Source organism: Tupaia chinensis, unplaced genomic scaffold (assembly GCF_000334495.1).
Source record: "Tupaia chinensis unplaced genomic scaffold, TupChi_1.0 Scaffold000315_1, whole genome shotgun sequence".
Taxonomy (NCBI): Eukaryota; Metazoa; Chordata; class Mammalia; order Scandentia; family Tupaiidae; genus Tupaia; species Tupaia belangeri.
Genome location: NW_006159808.1, coordinates 2,411,618 through 2,428,112, shown reverse-complemented (window position 1 = coordinate 2,428,112; position 16,495 = coordinate 2,411,618). Strand labels below are relative to the sequence as shown.

The following is a 16,495-nucleotide window of genomic DNA, read 5'->3' as shown; positions in this document are numbered from 1 at the left end:
GCTCTCATAGTTCAGCACGGGTGTTAGAAACTGAGGGAAAACAACCGGCTTCCTTGAAAACTTAGACTCCATCTGACATTTTTCCAGACACCTTTTGTAACCATGCTGCATGCAATCCTGCAAGATAACATTATCATGCTAGGTTTACAGATAGTTAAACAGGTCAGGCTGACCCAGGACATCAGCAGCTGCCGTCACGATCATCAGCCATGAGTCAGTCAATCCGGAAGGTGAAACCAGATCACTGTGTGGTGCTTATTCAAGGGCAGGGCTGTGTGGTGGTGGGAAAACGAGCCTGCAGAAGTCAAGTGGTCAGCGTTCCAGATAGACAGATGCAAACGCTGGGGGCCGGCAGGTGGCGCTGTGGTTGGGGTGCTGGACTCCCACATTGGCCAACCAGCATTTGAGTCCCAGACCTGGCAGCTTGCTTTCTCACTTTCATTCTCTTTCTCTGGTCAAATTAAAAAAATAATAATAATAAAATAATAATAAATAAAATTAAATAATTCCTTAAAAAATGGTTTCACTGTAGTTCAGTACTCCATTAGTAGATGTGTCTGGAAAAATAACATCCGACTACATAGTTTTTCATGAAATTATGAAATAAAAATTGATTTCCACCTCTATTCTTCATATTTTCTTTATTTAAATATATTGTATGGATTCATGAGGCTATTTTATTCAGAGACTAGTTCATCCTAATTGCAGGAATGGGACCTCAAGTTACATTGATTGGATTGTGCCTGTCACTAAAGGCTGATAAGCCCCTCTGAGTCACGGCCTGTCTCTGGTCACAGTGATAGCAGCTCTTTCAAGCTGGTTCATGCTGGAGGAGGGCAGCATTCCTCACATACACAGGGCAGTGTTCCTGTTTGGCCCACAGGCCCCTCTCCTGTTTTCCCGGTGGCGGTGGTGTCTGGGAGGCTGGGTGTGGTCAGCATTGAGAGGGTTCACCAGGGAGATGAGCTGATGGTCACAAGGACACAGAGAAGGCATGCATAAAGACGTGCTGTTCTGCATTTTCATGTTGAGCTCTGAATGTAAATTCAACGTGACCAGACAGTGTGTTAGCACCAACATGTTCCCACAAACTCGGGGTCAGACTTGCATTGTAGCTGTCACCATGCAGGTGTAACAACTGAGAGTCATCAGAAAACAGTCTTTATGGGCTTAGGGCTGAGCGAGGGCCACGGGCGATGCCGTCACCAGCATAGCACAGAGCACTTCCGAAAGTTTGTGGGAAAGTGGAAGTAAGCCCAAGTTTATTTTGGTGCAAAAAAAAAAAAAAAAAAAAAATCTAGGCATAGTTTTTCGCAGTGTGCATTTGCCATGAACTTTGGAAAACCTGCCGTGTAAATAATGTTTGGGAATGGTGGAAACAAGAACACCTCGTGTCAATAAGGAGTCCAAGGAGCCTTGCGTTGAGAGTCGTAATAGCATGGCTGCTTTTTTCACTCAGTAAGAAAAAGGAGAAAAATAAGATAATTTGTGAACTCAGGTTAGGTCAGGAACTGGCAGCAATTTCTGAAGGTCAAGAATAAAAATAAGAAACGGGGGATTCATTCTCCTAACATAAAATAGTGAGCTGTCACCATTAAAAGAACACAACAAAATGTTTTCAGATCCGAGGAAGGAGGGTTCCCGGGCACTGCCACAACTCGTCACCGGGTGGCTCTGCAGCCTGGTGCTCGAGGGAACTAAATCCCACATGGCCAACATGTCTGGACCCTTGCCCGGGTGACTTGAAAAACCGTGTGCATGCCCAACATTCTGGCAGGAGGGAGAGATGGAGGAGAGAGGATCAAGGGGGGCCAGTGTCAGGTGATTTCTCCCCCCTGTTCTCTCTTTCTCTGTCTCACTGTCTCTCTCTTGTGATTGTACTTCCTGGCCAAACAAACAAACAAATAAAACTCATCACCTGCCTTGAGTGGCCAGTAAGAAAATAAGCAAGTCCCTTTCTACTTATTTTAGATCTTCACCAATAAATCACTCTACCTCATATAGGCCTAGGAATTCTTAAAACATTTTAAGTCAAATTGTTTTTTATACACAGGGCTCTGCAAAGATTATTTACCCAGGATGCCACACTCTTGAGAGGTGGCCCTGATCTAGAGAGCCAGACTAATGATTGCTTCTAAGTTTTTCTTCCTCCCTTCCTCCCTTCCTCCCTTCCCTCCCTCCCCTCCCTCCCTCCCTCCTTCCTTCCTTCCTCCCTCCCTCCCTTCCTTCCTTCCTTCCTTCCTTCCTTCCTTTCTTCTGTGACTGAGAGAGACAGAGTCTGGGTGCCACAATCCACCCCTAGCCTGAGCCAGCCCCAGATCCTAGGTACACGTGTGCCTGGTGAGCTCAGCGAGGTCTTTGGACATGAGCAGAGACCCTTCCACAGAGGACCTTTTATTGCTGAGCCGTTGTCCGACTCCAGATTCAGGACTTTGAGCTGTTCACTAGTCAGTAACTACACTGAGAGAGTGTTTAGCACAATGGGATGCATTAAAATTTTATTTCAGAATTGTAATATGCAAGGGGACCATGTAGAATTATTTAGTGGATGTGAAAGGAGCAGCCATGGTCCCCAGAATGGTCGGGAGACAATGCAAGTGTCTCAGAGGGCTGACTCCCAGGCCGGTGCAGGGAATGAGGGTTCTACCTGAAATGAGTGATGTCCATGAAAGAGACGTATTTGCAAGGGGAAAGGGAATGCACTTGGGATTTTATGCTTTGGAATGTTGACTATTTCGTTTAAGATTTTAAGAACAATGACACAGGTGGAATGATTAACTAAATCTTGGTTGCATTAAAATCCAAAGGTCTTTTGGCTGCAACTTTTCAGAAATTTCAACTAAATCTTGGATTAATCAGAAAGTTTATTTAGATATTCTGCAGTTTTCTCAACCTGCCTTTAGCTAAGCATTTCTACATCAGTTATGGTTCGCAAAACAAGAAAGAAAGAAATGGCGATTTTTCCTACTTTGAGGTAGCTCCGTCTTCATCTGAATACGACACAATTTTGAGATCCACAGAAAACTATTTGACAAAGGAAGTAGATATGGTTGATGTTTCTGCTGAGAAAAAGCCAATTCAGACTGCAACCTCGAATGATTACTCAGACAGCTCTGTCTCGTCCTGTACCTCCCCAGGACAGAAGCAGGCCCAGTCAGTGCTGAGACGTGGGTAAGGGAGCAGTGGGAAAAGCGGGAGCGGGAGGATGGTATCTGAGGCTGTGCGTGTGCTGGTGGGCAATGCCTCAGGCCCTCAGCAAAGAGCAGGGCTCCCAGAAGCTGGAAATAAAAATAATGATCACTGGTTAGGAAAATTCACCGAATAGTTACGCTATTTTAATAAAGCTCCTGGACAGTTTTGGTGACTAAGATTTTCATGGAGCCTTGTTTTCTTACCATGTTGTGGGTTGTATTCTGATGATGACTTCGGCACGGTTCTGTTAAGTACTGCATGCTGTTAATGTGGCTTCGTGGGGCTGGTACAGGGCAGCTTCAACCGGAGCCTGATACCGTAGGGCGCTAGGTCTCTTTTCAAAAACGTAGTAAGAGACTGGGACTGCAATAAATTCAAACGTGAGACTAATGTTGGAAAACTCATAACAACAAAGGATCTGCATTTTCTTGAAGTTTATAAAAACTCCCTCCCCACCAAAATTTTCTTTACTATATGCTCATGACATGGTTCATAAAAATAATAATAGTTTGATGATGAGGACATGGAAGCAGAGAGTTTAAGAACTTTTCATAAGGTCATTTAAGTCAAAGGCATCAAATCAGATCTTCCAGGACCTTTCCATGAGGCCATCCTTCCCCGCTATTCACTTAAAAATGTAAGTCTATTGAAAGGAGGTGATACATATAACAGACACAAAATCAAAATCGATTTGCTCTATATGTTGAAAACGTTGAAAAGTCTTGCCCCTTCACTGTTAAATTAGCAATTACTAAGAATAAAACTTGTTACAGTCTTCATTGCCCCTCTTTTGCCCAGTGAGAAACATTCTTTGAGTAGGTTTAAAATAATAAACAGATATTAATAATTTAAAACTCAACTTGCTAGACCAATAAACAGCAGTTCACTATGCTATGGAAGATGTGTTGACTGGACAGCAGGATTAATGCTAGACCAGTTGTCCCTTATCTGGTGAAGTGTTTCAGGAATATTTAACTTCATTTCCTCTTTTTAGCTCTTGCTCCCTCTTCTCACAGGTCTCTCCCTTCTTTCATTTCTGTAGATTGTAGGTAACAAGGCCTACTACATAGCTACCATAAAGAGTGATTGGGATAAATATATGAGATACATCAATAGTTTTACCCTTTCTTCTCTCTTAGTAACAGTGTCACCATCCTTCCAACCCCTCAGTAAAATCGTTGGAGGCATCCCACTCTTCTTCTCCCCAAGCATGTCCAACTAGAAGTCCTTCATGATGGATTATATTTACAGACTTCTTATTCTCCACTGCTACTGTTCCGTTACAGGCCACCTGGTCAGCTGTAATAGCCTCTCACTAGTCACCTGCTTTTTCACTTATCCTCTTATAGCTTATTCTCTAGTAGCCAAAATGCTCTTTTAAAAACAAAAATAAAATTATGCCATGTCCGTGTTTGAAAGTGTCTTCTATAATATTCAGAAAAAAAATGTAGAATTCCCACCATGGCTCCTGTGGCAGATTCAAGATGGCCGCATGTGCTCTGATGGGCTGCCCATAGGAAGAAGGTTCTGATTGTCCTGCCGATGAACCTGGGATGGCCCTGGTGCCTTGTTTGATGACAGAAACTGGCAGAAAGGCAGATGCAATCTTCTGAGACTTCCAAGAAGGCTTGGAGCTGGGATCAAGTTGACCTGGGGGAAGTCGACCTTCACGTGGGAAGTCTAACTACCGTGAACCAACCACACTGTCAGTTTGTGAGGAGAGAAGCCACAAGGAGAGGCCGCAGAGCACTGAGGCAGTGGACAGAGTGAAGTCACATGGGCTGCTTTCCACTTCCGCTGCTCCAGATGACATGTGAACTTGAGCCTGCCCCTCTGTAGGCCTCTCTTCTAAATTGTGGGCAGAATATGATGTTTGTTTTATGCCACTGCGTTTGGACGGGGAGTAGTTACATCACAGAACAGTTCCATAGGCTCCATGTCTAACAATGTGGTCTCTGCTCTGTTTCAGAGTTCACCCTGCTGTGCCCTCGCTCTGCTCTGCCCTCCACCGAGGCTGGCTTCTCTGAACATGCCCAGCTTACTCCTGGGCCAGCGCCTCGTCTGGCACAAGCTGAACTCTGCACAGACTCTGCCCCCAATCTTTCCATGGTTGTGCCTGCTTGTCAAGGAGCTCAGGTATCACATTTCCAGCTCACCTGGTTTGAATTAGTCTCGCCTCCCCCAGATCATGCTAGTTTATCACTGTGCTTCAGTTTTTTTTATAGCACGTAGAGCCACCTGAAATGTTTCTATTTATTTATTCCTTCCCTACTTACTTGTTTTGATAACTACAACGTAAACTTTTGAGACCAGGGGTCTTATCTGTGTTTTCACAAATGTCTCCCTAATACCTTGTATTCAATATATACATACAAGTGCATCTAAAAGGGTTTCAAACCTCGAGTTTCATTATTATCGTACCTCAAGAAATTACTGCAGCCACGGAGCGCTAGCAGCATATGGACCAGATGTCCTCAGACCTAGACCAGCTCAGTCTTCAGGGATGTTAAGCATCTGTCCTTTAGTAATTAAATGAAAAGTTGAGGGTTTTTTTGGTTTACCCATCCATAGTCATTGAACAAGGAGTCCATGAGACCATCAAGGGTATTAATCATTTCATGAGAAAGCACTGGCCCCTTTCAGAGTAGGAAGAGTAAGCTCACAACCCAGTTCAGGTATATTCTTGTCTTGCCTGATGTTTTCATACCAGTGGCCCCTTAGCCAGAAGGCTATTGCTAATCAATAGTATTTAGGTTACTCGAGGGAAGAGATAACAGAGAGCCGAATGCATTTGTGGAGAATGCATCTCTACAGGGACTTAAGAGACAAGAAATTTGATTTGGTTCTATTTCAGTAAACTTATTGGCATGATAAACGATGTAATTGTCAGGTGAACCAGGAGGGCAAGTCTTGTCTACAGTACGGTAGTGCATTTTAGTACAGTGAGCTGGAGCAGCTCGCCGACTAGCAGGGAATTGAAATGTTAACATGGAAATCCAGGCGTTGAGATTCCTAGAATCTCTGAAACCATCTTGCATCTTTCTCTCCATCTGCCTGTCAACATGACTTTCTGAAATAACTAATCTCGAAGGAATATTTTAGAAAAAAAAATATCATGTGGACGTGTTTTTTTCCCCCTAATAAATGCCAATCTTAGGCAGTGTTTTTGTCAGGAGTCTCTGTTCCAGCTTTAAAAGCCAAAAGAAAGATGAAAATGAATACACCAAAATGTAATTTAAAATGCAAATGCAGATTCTGCAGAAAAGCAGAAGCAGCTAATTGTAGTTTTTCTTCGTGCCTGGCTCCATAGCAGCGTGCTGTCACCTTCCTCCTGTGGGTGCCCAGACCACAGCTGCATTGCCTCTCTGACCTCTCAGATAAAACGTGGCTGACCTAAAAACACCCCAGGCCCCACTCGCAAAAATCAATAGGTACTTACTCCTGCATGGCAGTAGGTAGAAAGACAGCCATATGTGACAGTGTGGTCGTTAACTGATGAGAATGCCCAGAATAGAAGCAGGAGTTACATACCACAAAGAAAGGGCAGCTACTCCGTATTCTCTGGAACTCATGTAGGATAGATTTTTTAAAAAATTTTAAGCTCTGAAAGAAGGACACATTTGCTTTTAATTAATCAAGGCTGCACACATACGTTAAGCTGTTGTCTAAAATGTACAATAGTAGCTTCTTTTAATTTTCTTTCTGCCATACCTGGATTCCATAAGGCTCTATTTTATGATGGAGTTACATAAATGCATTACTTGGAACAAACACTCTTTTAAAATCATAGGATTAACTGATGAGAAAGTACAAAGCCATTTGTGGGATCTCGGTTTTCACTCTGTCCCCTTTTCCCTTGAGCGGCCGGGCACTGTGATACCTTCAACCAACACGTGATGGGAAACGCAAGCTCGTGCACTCGCACATGGGCCAGCCTGCTCCACGTTCCTGTGCGGGGCCAAGAGAAAGACTGGGTTTACCAGATGAAATAACAGTTAAGAGAAGTGTGGGTCAAAAATTAGGATTTTGATTTCTTTTTTTGGGGAGAGGTTTTTGCTATAGGGCGTGTGCGCTCGCCAGACAGAGAGAGACAGAGAGACAGAAAGCAAGAAATCACCCCCGAGGGGGGGATGGCTACGCCACAATCCCTTCTCCTCCATTCTCCTCTCAGGATCTTGGGCACACACGCACCCGCGCCCGGTGTGAGTTCTAAGCCACCGGGTCCAGGACACGAACCGCGGTCGACTACGTGGGAGTCCAGTGACATAGCCATTACGCTAACTGCTGGTCCTTGATTTTGTTTTATTTTTGATTGCCAGAGGGCATGTGCACCTATCAGAGGGAGACAAAGAGACAGAGAGATGGGGGAGGGAGAATTCCCCAACACCACCACCACAATGGGGTGTGGTCACGCTGCAGTCTCTTCACCTTCATTTCGGGCATACATGCACTTGCGCCCAGCATGTTTTTGAAGCCAGCCAGTCTGGGATTCAAAATCTGTCCTGCCCTTAAAGGATAAATCTCCCCCTTCCAAAAAAAAAAAAAAAAAAAAGGGATAAAGTTCCCTGAATCACAGGCTGCGGGGCTACCCTGACATTTTTTATCATGGCCCTGGAACTCAAGTAGGATCTATTTTCCTTTAGATTGTTATTTAGGATCACAGACCCGTGGATGAAAGAAATTCTTTCCTATCCTTATCCTTCGCTTGAAAACTTGACGAGGTCAGTTAAGTGTTCTGCTGATTCTTCAAGCCGTTTTTTGCCTTCCAGGGGGGTGCAATTGCGCCGTGTGTGAGGTCAGATGGAAAGCAGAAGGTCCTATGAGTGGAGTTTGGATAACTGTATTAACCACACCAGACAGCAGGGCACGGCGTGATCGTGGATGGCCTCATTACGCCCAACTCCAGAGACGATGGGGTCCAGAGTGAGGGAGGCATGCAGAGATTTCCTGCGGAGCCTCAGCGCCGGGCGCGGGTTCACAGCTATCACATTACACTGCTTTGGACTGTGGCCCTTTGTTCCTCCAAGGTTTGCCATCTCTGTCCTACCCCGCAGAAAGCCATGGCTCCTGTCAGGGGCACGTGTACTTCCAGGTGGAAGGTGGAATTCCCTGCTCTCCTCTACCATGGGCTTGCACAGGGGTCATGTCCTCCTGTTTGCACGTCTGATGGCTCAGTTGGAGGAGATAGGAGCGCATGAGGAGAGAAAGGAGTTGACATTCCCTTCTGAACCTCATGGGAGATGTCAGCTTTACTCTAGAGAACAAGTTTTAAAGCAAATTTTATCGCTATCAGCTCTGCATATGCCAACCTTTCATTTTTATCAGCTAAGTCAAACTGTGCTGGGGTCTCTTATGCATATAACTGCTTTAGATTCTCTACATTTTCTTGCCTTTAATTCCCAAAGACTTCTTTAATCTTATTTTTTTTTTCTTTTGCAGAGAGCAGAAAGTGACTCTAAGGCCTTCTCCCTAGAAGCCTTACTCCTAAGTTCTGTAAAAATAGTGGGGAGAAAACCCTTTTTAATAATACAGCCAGAAATATACGGTTTTCTTTTAGTAATTATTCTGAGAGCCATTTGTTTTATAAAATGAAGGCTGGGCCTGTCCTTTACTGCCTGCCTCTCCTGCAGGGAAGGGGACTGCATTCTGAACTCATTTGTTTATTATTTCTTCATGGAATACAGTCCCATCCCATGTAATGACTCTTCTGTCACTGACAGACTACGTGGACGACAGTGGTCCCATGAGGTTATAGTGGAGCTGAAGTATTCCTATCACCTCGTGACGTGCTCACTGTCCTGATGCCCTGGCAAGGGCGTGACTCACGGTCTCTGACTAGGCTCCTGCTCTGTGCACTTACTGACCAGGCGTTTCATGACTATCTCAGAGAGCACGCCTTCTACCCAGGAGAAAAGTTTGCCATAAACAGTTTGCTGCGTTATTCAGGCCGACCTCATTTCGTGTTTTGGAGCCTCCTGATGGCATCATTTTCCCCTGATTTAGTCCCATGCTATTTGTTCATCATGGTCCCGAAGCATTCACAATCCACTGCTAGTGTTTCCAGTAAGTGAACATTTACTGGATTGATCTGGAAGCAAAATTAAAAGTAAAGAAGGACTCCAGAGGTGGGAAATCAGGGATTGCTCCTAGTTGTGCCCGTCCCATTCCACCCTAACAACCGTCTTGAAGAATAAGACCAAAGTGCTGGGAGCTGTTAAAGGATGTGCTGTATTGGGGGCGACGGAACTCACACATTCGAGGAGAGCCTATGTCGGAGAGGAAGAAGCTTCCCCTGACCTGGACGGAAGACCAGACGGAAGCGTATCCTTCTCACACTGCAACGATCACATCGAAGCAAAGCATGTATTTGCGACGTTGAACAAAAGCCCGGCCCGAACACAGTCTTGAACGTATGTATTGTGGGTGCTGCGTGGTTTAAACCGCTCGAGAATCATGATTCATTACACCGCGTGGAAGTGAGCGGCGAGTCTTCAAATGCTGATGTGAAAGCAGCTGAAGAAATTTTGGGGACTCTAGAGAAGCTGATTGCAGAGGAAAATTGCTTGGCAGAGCAAATCTTCAAAATGGATGAAACCTCCCCATTCTGGAAACAAACGCTTTCCAGGACTTTCATCCACCAGGAGCCCAAATCAGTGCCAGGTTTCAAGGTTTTTAAGGACAAGATCAGAGTCTTGCTTGGGGGCAACGTGGCAGGCTACAAACGGGAGCACTGTGATCTGGCAAGGCGAGAACCACAGGGCCTTCGAGCGTGTCAATAAGCACCCTCTGCCAGGGGCCACAGGAGCAGAGGGAGTCACGGGTGACCCCTCTCCTCTTCCAAGATGTCCTCCTGAATTGCTGAGCCAGCAAAGGCAGCCATGCTGTTTGGAGAGGAACGTCCGTTTCAAGATTTTGTTTATTGCTGATCACATTCCCACACTGCCTCGTTTCCTGGGTGACCTTCCCCTCATATCATTATCATTGTGGTGTTTGTCCTTCCAAATCCCGCCTCTTTGAAACAACATTATTCATGTTAGATACCCCCTCTGTGATCCAACTAATGGATCAAGGAGTGACAGTAGCATTTTGGGCTTCTCTTGGAGGAGGACTTGCTTACACATTTACAGCAACTGAAGTAGCCGCGTGGACAACACAGAGCCAATTCTGGAAATGTTACAACATCTGTGACACATCAAGACCCTTGCTCAGGTTGGGGTGATGTCACCAAGGAGTGGATGAATAGCATCTGGAAAGACACTCAAGAGTTTTGCCCATGACTTTGAAGTCATTGCAAGGAGGAGGAGGACACAGCAGGGAGCCCAGCTGTGGCTGAGGCGGCGGACATCTTGACCCTGGTGTGGGTAAGGGTGTCACTGAGGAGCAGAGAGGGGGTGCTAGAGGAGGCGACTAGAGAGGAGTTGTTGGAACTGGAACGGGAGCATGTAGCTGCAGAAAGAGCCAAGAGAAAAGGAAACTGCAGGAGAAGAAAAAGAATTTCCTCAGGAAAGTCACAGTGAAGGGGAGACTCTTGCCTAGGCCTTAAGATGTTCCTTAAAACGTTGGAAAACTTTGAATTTCACAGCAACCACAAAAAGGTTTTCATTAGCAAATCTATGATGAGAAGAAACAGTCAAGCAAGCCACTGTTTCTGAAACATTGAGAGATCCTCAGGCAGGCCCTCAAGGAGGTGGTCCAGACCTGTTGGCCCAGTTCATGGCCCAAGTTTGCCATAGTGGCTGTAGATCTTCCAGGGGGCAGGGCATGGACGGCAGTGGCACAAGGCCTGCTCCCACCTAGGCCTCCGCTGACGGGTGTGCTTGTAGCTTAGCTTAGCTCTTAGAAAAGTGTTATAGGAACCATTTTTTTTTTTTTTTTTTTTTTTTTAACTTTGGAGGTGCTTTATTATACCACAAATTCCCAGAAAATATAAGAAACAATATTTCTGAATAGGACTAATAATTTCACAAGCACTAGAACTTTATTGACAATAGTCAAATTTTCTAGGGTAGAATACAAGTATTTAAGTTACCTTTTTAAAATATCAACCCATTTCATACATTTTATTGGGAAATTATAGCAGATATGACTTTAGTTTTCAATAGTCCATGTAGTATGTGAAATCAATGCACGTTTTAATGAGGTGGGATGAAAACTGCATGTGAAAAGCTCTGCCTAGATTGTCAGGCTCCTGTTTCTGCACTCAGTATCAGAATGTCAGAAAAATCAAAAGTTGTCACCAGAAATGTTCCTAATAAGCTGAAGATTTAACAATAGAAAAAAGCTTATAGAATAAAGATTTAGAGAAGGAATTTTTGGATAGACGTAAAATGAACTTGTGTTTTAAGCTAAATGTTACTATAAAAAGTCAGGAAGGTAAATTATTAGGACGCTAAAATAAAGTTATAGTAAGCTAAGGTTAATTCATTTTATCTATTGAATAAAGAAAAATATTAATTTTTTAAAAGAGGTTTTTGCCAGAGAGTGAGAGAGACAGAGATAGTGAGAAAGAAAGTGAGAAATCACCCTCCCAGGGGGGTTGGCCACACCACAATCCCTTCTCCTCCATTCTCTTCCTGGGATCTTGGGCACGCACAAACATGTTCCTGGCATGAGTTTCAAGCCACTGGGTCCAGGACTTGAACGTGGTTGGCCATGTGGGGGGTTCAGCAACATAACTGCTACGCCATCTGCTGGCCCCAAGAAAAGTATTTTTTAAACGAATACGTATGGACTAAATGGACAATGGCTGTGTAGTGTGTTAAATTGGTTCCCAGGTCAGTAGAAGTGACCCTGGCCACAGGAGCTCTGCACACTGTCTGGCTTGTCCTAAGAGGCCTGTGAGGTGCTGCTCCTGCAGCGAGTCTTGACCACAGGTGAGTTGTGTGACAGTAAGCAACTATCTCATCTCTCCACACCTCAAATTCTTCCTCTATAAAAAAGAGAAAATTCTGACCCCTCCCATTTTTGAGAGGCTCCATTAGAAATTGAGAACTGCAATGAGGTGTTGTATGCACAGAGGTTTTGCTAGAGTTTCAAAAGAGAAAAATAGTCATAGAATTGTTCCACCACTCTGCTTGTGACTTCAAGCAAGCAGGACTCCAAAGATCCTGCACTGTGAAGGTTTCCACAGACGTGGACACACCCAGTGCGTGTCATCTTCCTATGTGCCAAGCAAAAAAAGTGTATACATAAATGTAAGTGTTCCTGATTATATTAATCAACACATTAGATTTTTCAAATGCAGACTAGAAAATATGTGGCAGAAATTGACAATTCACTATTCCAATATTGATTTTCCTTACTCACCTTAGTAACAAACTTGGCACATTGCTTCCTGGAAACTAAAAACAAACCAACAAACTGTATTTCTCTTTTTTCTTTACAAGTGGGTATAAGCTTTGGCAATTGAGACTTAAGTGGAAATATTGTGTTGAAGTTATAGAAATACTGCTTAACGGGAACCTCATCATTGGGGATGCCCTTTGTCTCTTTGCTCTGCTCTCTTTCATCGCCAGCGTGGACGTTAGGATCGAGCACTGCCATGAGCTCACGTGATCTGACCAGTGGGAGACATGACAAAGGACGATGGAGCAGAAACACAGCAGCCTGGAGTCCTGATGAGGTTGCGGGCTCCTATTTCTAGATTTCTTTTATGATGAAAATATTAAAAGGAAAAATTAAATCTAAGTCATAATATTTTAATCTACCTCAATTAATCTTACTTGATCCCGCTCCGTGAGGTGTTGGTTAGGAAGCTGGATTCCGTAGGATGAGCTGAGTGGCTCAAGTCCCAGCTCCAGAAGCTTGAAAAACACCAAGTATGTGGGCATGGAAACATGGAAGAGAAGGGATTACAGTATGACAATGCCCCATTGGGGGTGCTTTCTCCCTCTTCCTCTCTCTCCGTGTCTGTCTCTCTCTGATAAGCACATGCACCCTCTGACCAAATCAATCAATAAATAAATGCAGACAACTTAGCTTATGTACTACAATACTCTTGTCTTTAATTAAACTAAACCAGCATTTTATATAATTAAATGTACCTTACTTATATTGGTATGGGAAGGTAGAAGGTAGATTGAGTTTAGATGAACTATACAGTCTGATTATCCTAAAGCAGCAAAAAAAATCCTTGAAGTTATGAATTCTATTATGTACTATACTCTCAGATTGTAAAGGTTTTACTCTGCATTATATAGCTAAATTCAGCATTAAACAGAAAGTTTAAATACAGAATCAAACCCGAGGCTATATAATCTACTATTTAGAAAACCAACATTTTGGCTTCAGCAAAATGATATCATCTATCATGTTAAGTTAACTCTGTAACTTAATGTGATTATACCCATAGTTTTGACTGCATTTAATACATAGATCTATTTTGTTATTAATGTCATTTTCCTCTAAGCAAAAGGACTTTATATTTAAGTACAAGTATAAAAAAAAAATAGAGGTTCCAAGATTGTTTTCCCTCAACAGGAAAGGATAAATTACTCAAATTTGGAAAATAACACATTTGAGTAAAGCAAAAATTCCATGACTACATTAGCTGCAAGTTAGTCTGAAGACAATTGTTAGAATAGATAGAAAATCCAGCTACAAATCTTTGCTGAAGTATCTGTATTCCAAATCGGTGGCTGGTCAAACCAAGAGCTTCTCGGCTTACTAAGACTTCTGCAGTATCACCTTTGTTTAAGAAACCTCGCTTGGATTAGCAGAGAGATGACTCCTTCATGGCACTACTAACTTCTGTAGTCAGCCCTTCACCCGCATCTCACAGTCTTTCTCTTCCAGCGGTGACTGGCCTAATCCAGACCATGTGGCCTTGTGCAGCAATTTCCTCTGGAATGGTCTCAGGGCTCCTCCTGGGAGAGGCTGTGGACTCTGGCCTGCTCTCCCATTACAATCCAGCCCAGGGACTGCAGAGACTAAAGTGGCCACCTGTGATAAGGTAGCATGTAGGAGGAAGAAGGACTGCTGACTTACAGTTATGGTCTGTAACCTCGGGGACGAGGATGTTAAAAGGCCAGCCCCATAGCCTCCTGGTTAGGGGCCAGTCATGTGGGACAGCTGACCCCGGGTGCAATTCTTCAGTTACACCGTGATTCTTCCCTGCCAGGCGAGTGCACTCTGGCTGGACCCCTGGCTTCAGGATGGGGATCAGCCCACCAAGAACTCTGCCTCCACAGTCCAGCCAATAGAAAGTGCGCCCAGAGAGCCAGAGGCAGGGCCAATCCTCGCCTCAGAACTCCTCGGAAGGCCGGGGCAACAGGACTGTGAGTGTAAGGGCATCTGGGCGACGCGGGGAGACCTGCCTCTAGAGGGAAAAGAAGAGAGAAGACAGAAGGAAGAGAACGCAGGGATGCATTTACCTTTAAAGGGTTCCCCACGTACACGAAATGGGAAGACAGTGATCCCATGTGGATCCCAGGTGGCTGACCATGGCTCTAATCCTGGCCCTGGTGGCTTAGAAAACACGCCAGATGCATGTGTGTGCCCCAAATCCTGATTGGGAGGAGAATCAGAGATGGAATTGCGATGTGACCATGCCCACTGGGAGGTACTTGTTCACTCTCGTTCTCTCTCTTGCTCTCTCTAGTGAGCACACGCACAGCCTGGTGATGAATACACTTGATGATGAGGTGGCAGAGGTGCGTGTGCTTACAGCCCACTGGTGGTCCTTATCAGCCCCCGCTCGGAAGGCCGGGGCAACAGGACTGTGAGTGTAAGGGCATCTGGGCGACGCGGGGAGACCTGCCTCTAGAGGGAAAAGAAGAGAGAAGACAGAAGGAAGAGAACGCAGGGATGCATTTACCTTTAAAGGGTTCCCCACGTACACGAAATGGGAAGACAGTGATCCCATGTGGATCCCAGGTGGCTGACCATGGCTCTAATCCTGGCCCTGGTGGCTTAGAAAACACGCCAGATGCATGTGTGTGCCCCAAATCCTGATTGGGAGGAGAATCAGAGATGGAATTGCGATGTGACCATGCCCACTGGGAGGTACTTGTTCACTCTCGTTCTCTCTCTTGCTCTCTCTAGTGAGCACACGCACAGCCTGGTGATGAATACACTTGATGATGAGGTGGCAGAGGTGCGTGTGCTTACAGCCCACTGGTGGTCCTTATCAGCCCCCTCCTCTCAGCACGAAGAGTGGCAACGAGCCCGGCTGTGCTAGTGTGGACCTTCTCACCAACTGCACAGACGTTTTCACGTTTCAGGAAACGCCTGAACACGACGGGCAGTGACTTTGCGACTTCACCTCTCCATGAGTTACCTCTCCGTGAGGTGCTGAGAGTGGCTGCCCCTCTAAGACGGCAGACACACAACACTGCCTTGCTTTTCACTTTCAAATACGGTTTCTCCTTTCCCTGTCCACAAGGCAAAGTCCCGATTCCTTAGCAAGCGGAAGTACAAGGTGACGTCTCAGCTGTGCGCATCAAGAGCAACGCTGTAGTAATTGGAGCTTTCGCAGTGTACGCACCAAATAGCTTTTAAAATACTTGGCTACCTTCACTTTGACCAATATTTAACTAAAAAAACAGAGTAGACAAAGAGCAACCAAACATCCTGCATTTTAATGTTGCCTCAATGTTGGCAGCAATTTAAGCAAGTGCGAACTAGGCCTCTTTTCAGAGTAAGAAAATGTGGACTTGCAGACCAAGTTCAGGTCAGACACATGTGGAGGGCCCGGAAGTGCCGAAGGGCCCCTCTACCTCAGGCTGGAGAGGGCCGAGCACTCTGTCAGTGCCGGAAAGGGAAGCCGTGGGGGACGCCAGACCTCTCCGCAGCAGCCCCTGCTCGGGTGTCTCAGAAGGCTCACCAGTTCTGTCCAAACCCCTTGGCTGGTAGAATCCCAGGGAATGTGCCCGCCATTGGCATCATGGGCCTTGGATGAGGTTTCCATGCTGAATGCCCAAAGGATTCTGGGTGCATAGGTTGGTTACATAGCCAAAACTTCCGAGGGCTGTAAATGAGCAACCCCAAACTCCAAAGGGGTGTATTTTAAGAACTGGAGCTGGCAGTGACTCTTTGTGTACGTGGGGAACACTTTAAAGGTAAATGCATCCCTGCGTTCTCTTCCTTCTGTCTTCTCTCTTCTTTTCCCTCTAGAGGCAGGTCTCCCCGCGTCGCCCAGATGCCCTTGCACTCACAGTCCTGTTGCCCCGGCCTTCCGAGCAGCTCTGATGGCAGGAGTGGGCCTGCCTCTGGCTCTCTGGGCGCACTTTCTATTGGCTGGACTGTGGAGGCAGAGTTCTTGGTGGGCTGATCCCCATCCTGAAGCCAGGGGTCCAGCCAGAGT

The 16,495-nt window shown here is 45.3% G+C and overlaps 1 long non-coding RNA gene across 1 annotated transcript; it reads right to left on the bottom strand.

Moving 5' to 3' along the window:
- Positions 1–3,197: 3,197 nt before the first annotated feature.
- LOC102475087 (uncharacterized) lies at positions 3,198–14,849 on the bottom strand. The gene is made up of 3 exons (XR_003549802.1): positions 14,565–14,849; positions 3,396–3,555; positions 3,198–3,278 (listed from the first exon to the last, which is right to left on the bottom strand). It is a non-coding gene; the product is annotated as an uncharacterized LOC102475087 (long non-coding RNA).
- Between the last annotated feature and the right edge of the window lie 1,646 nt (positions 14,850–16,495).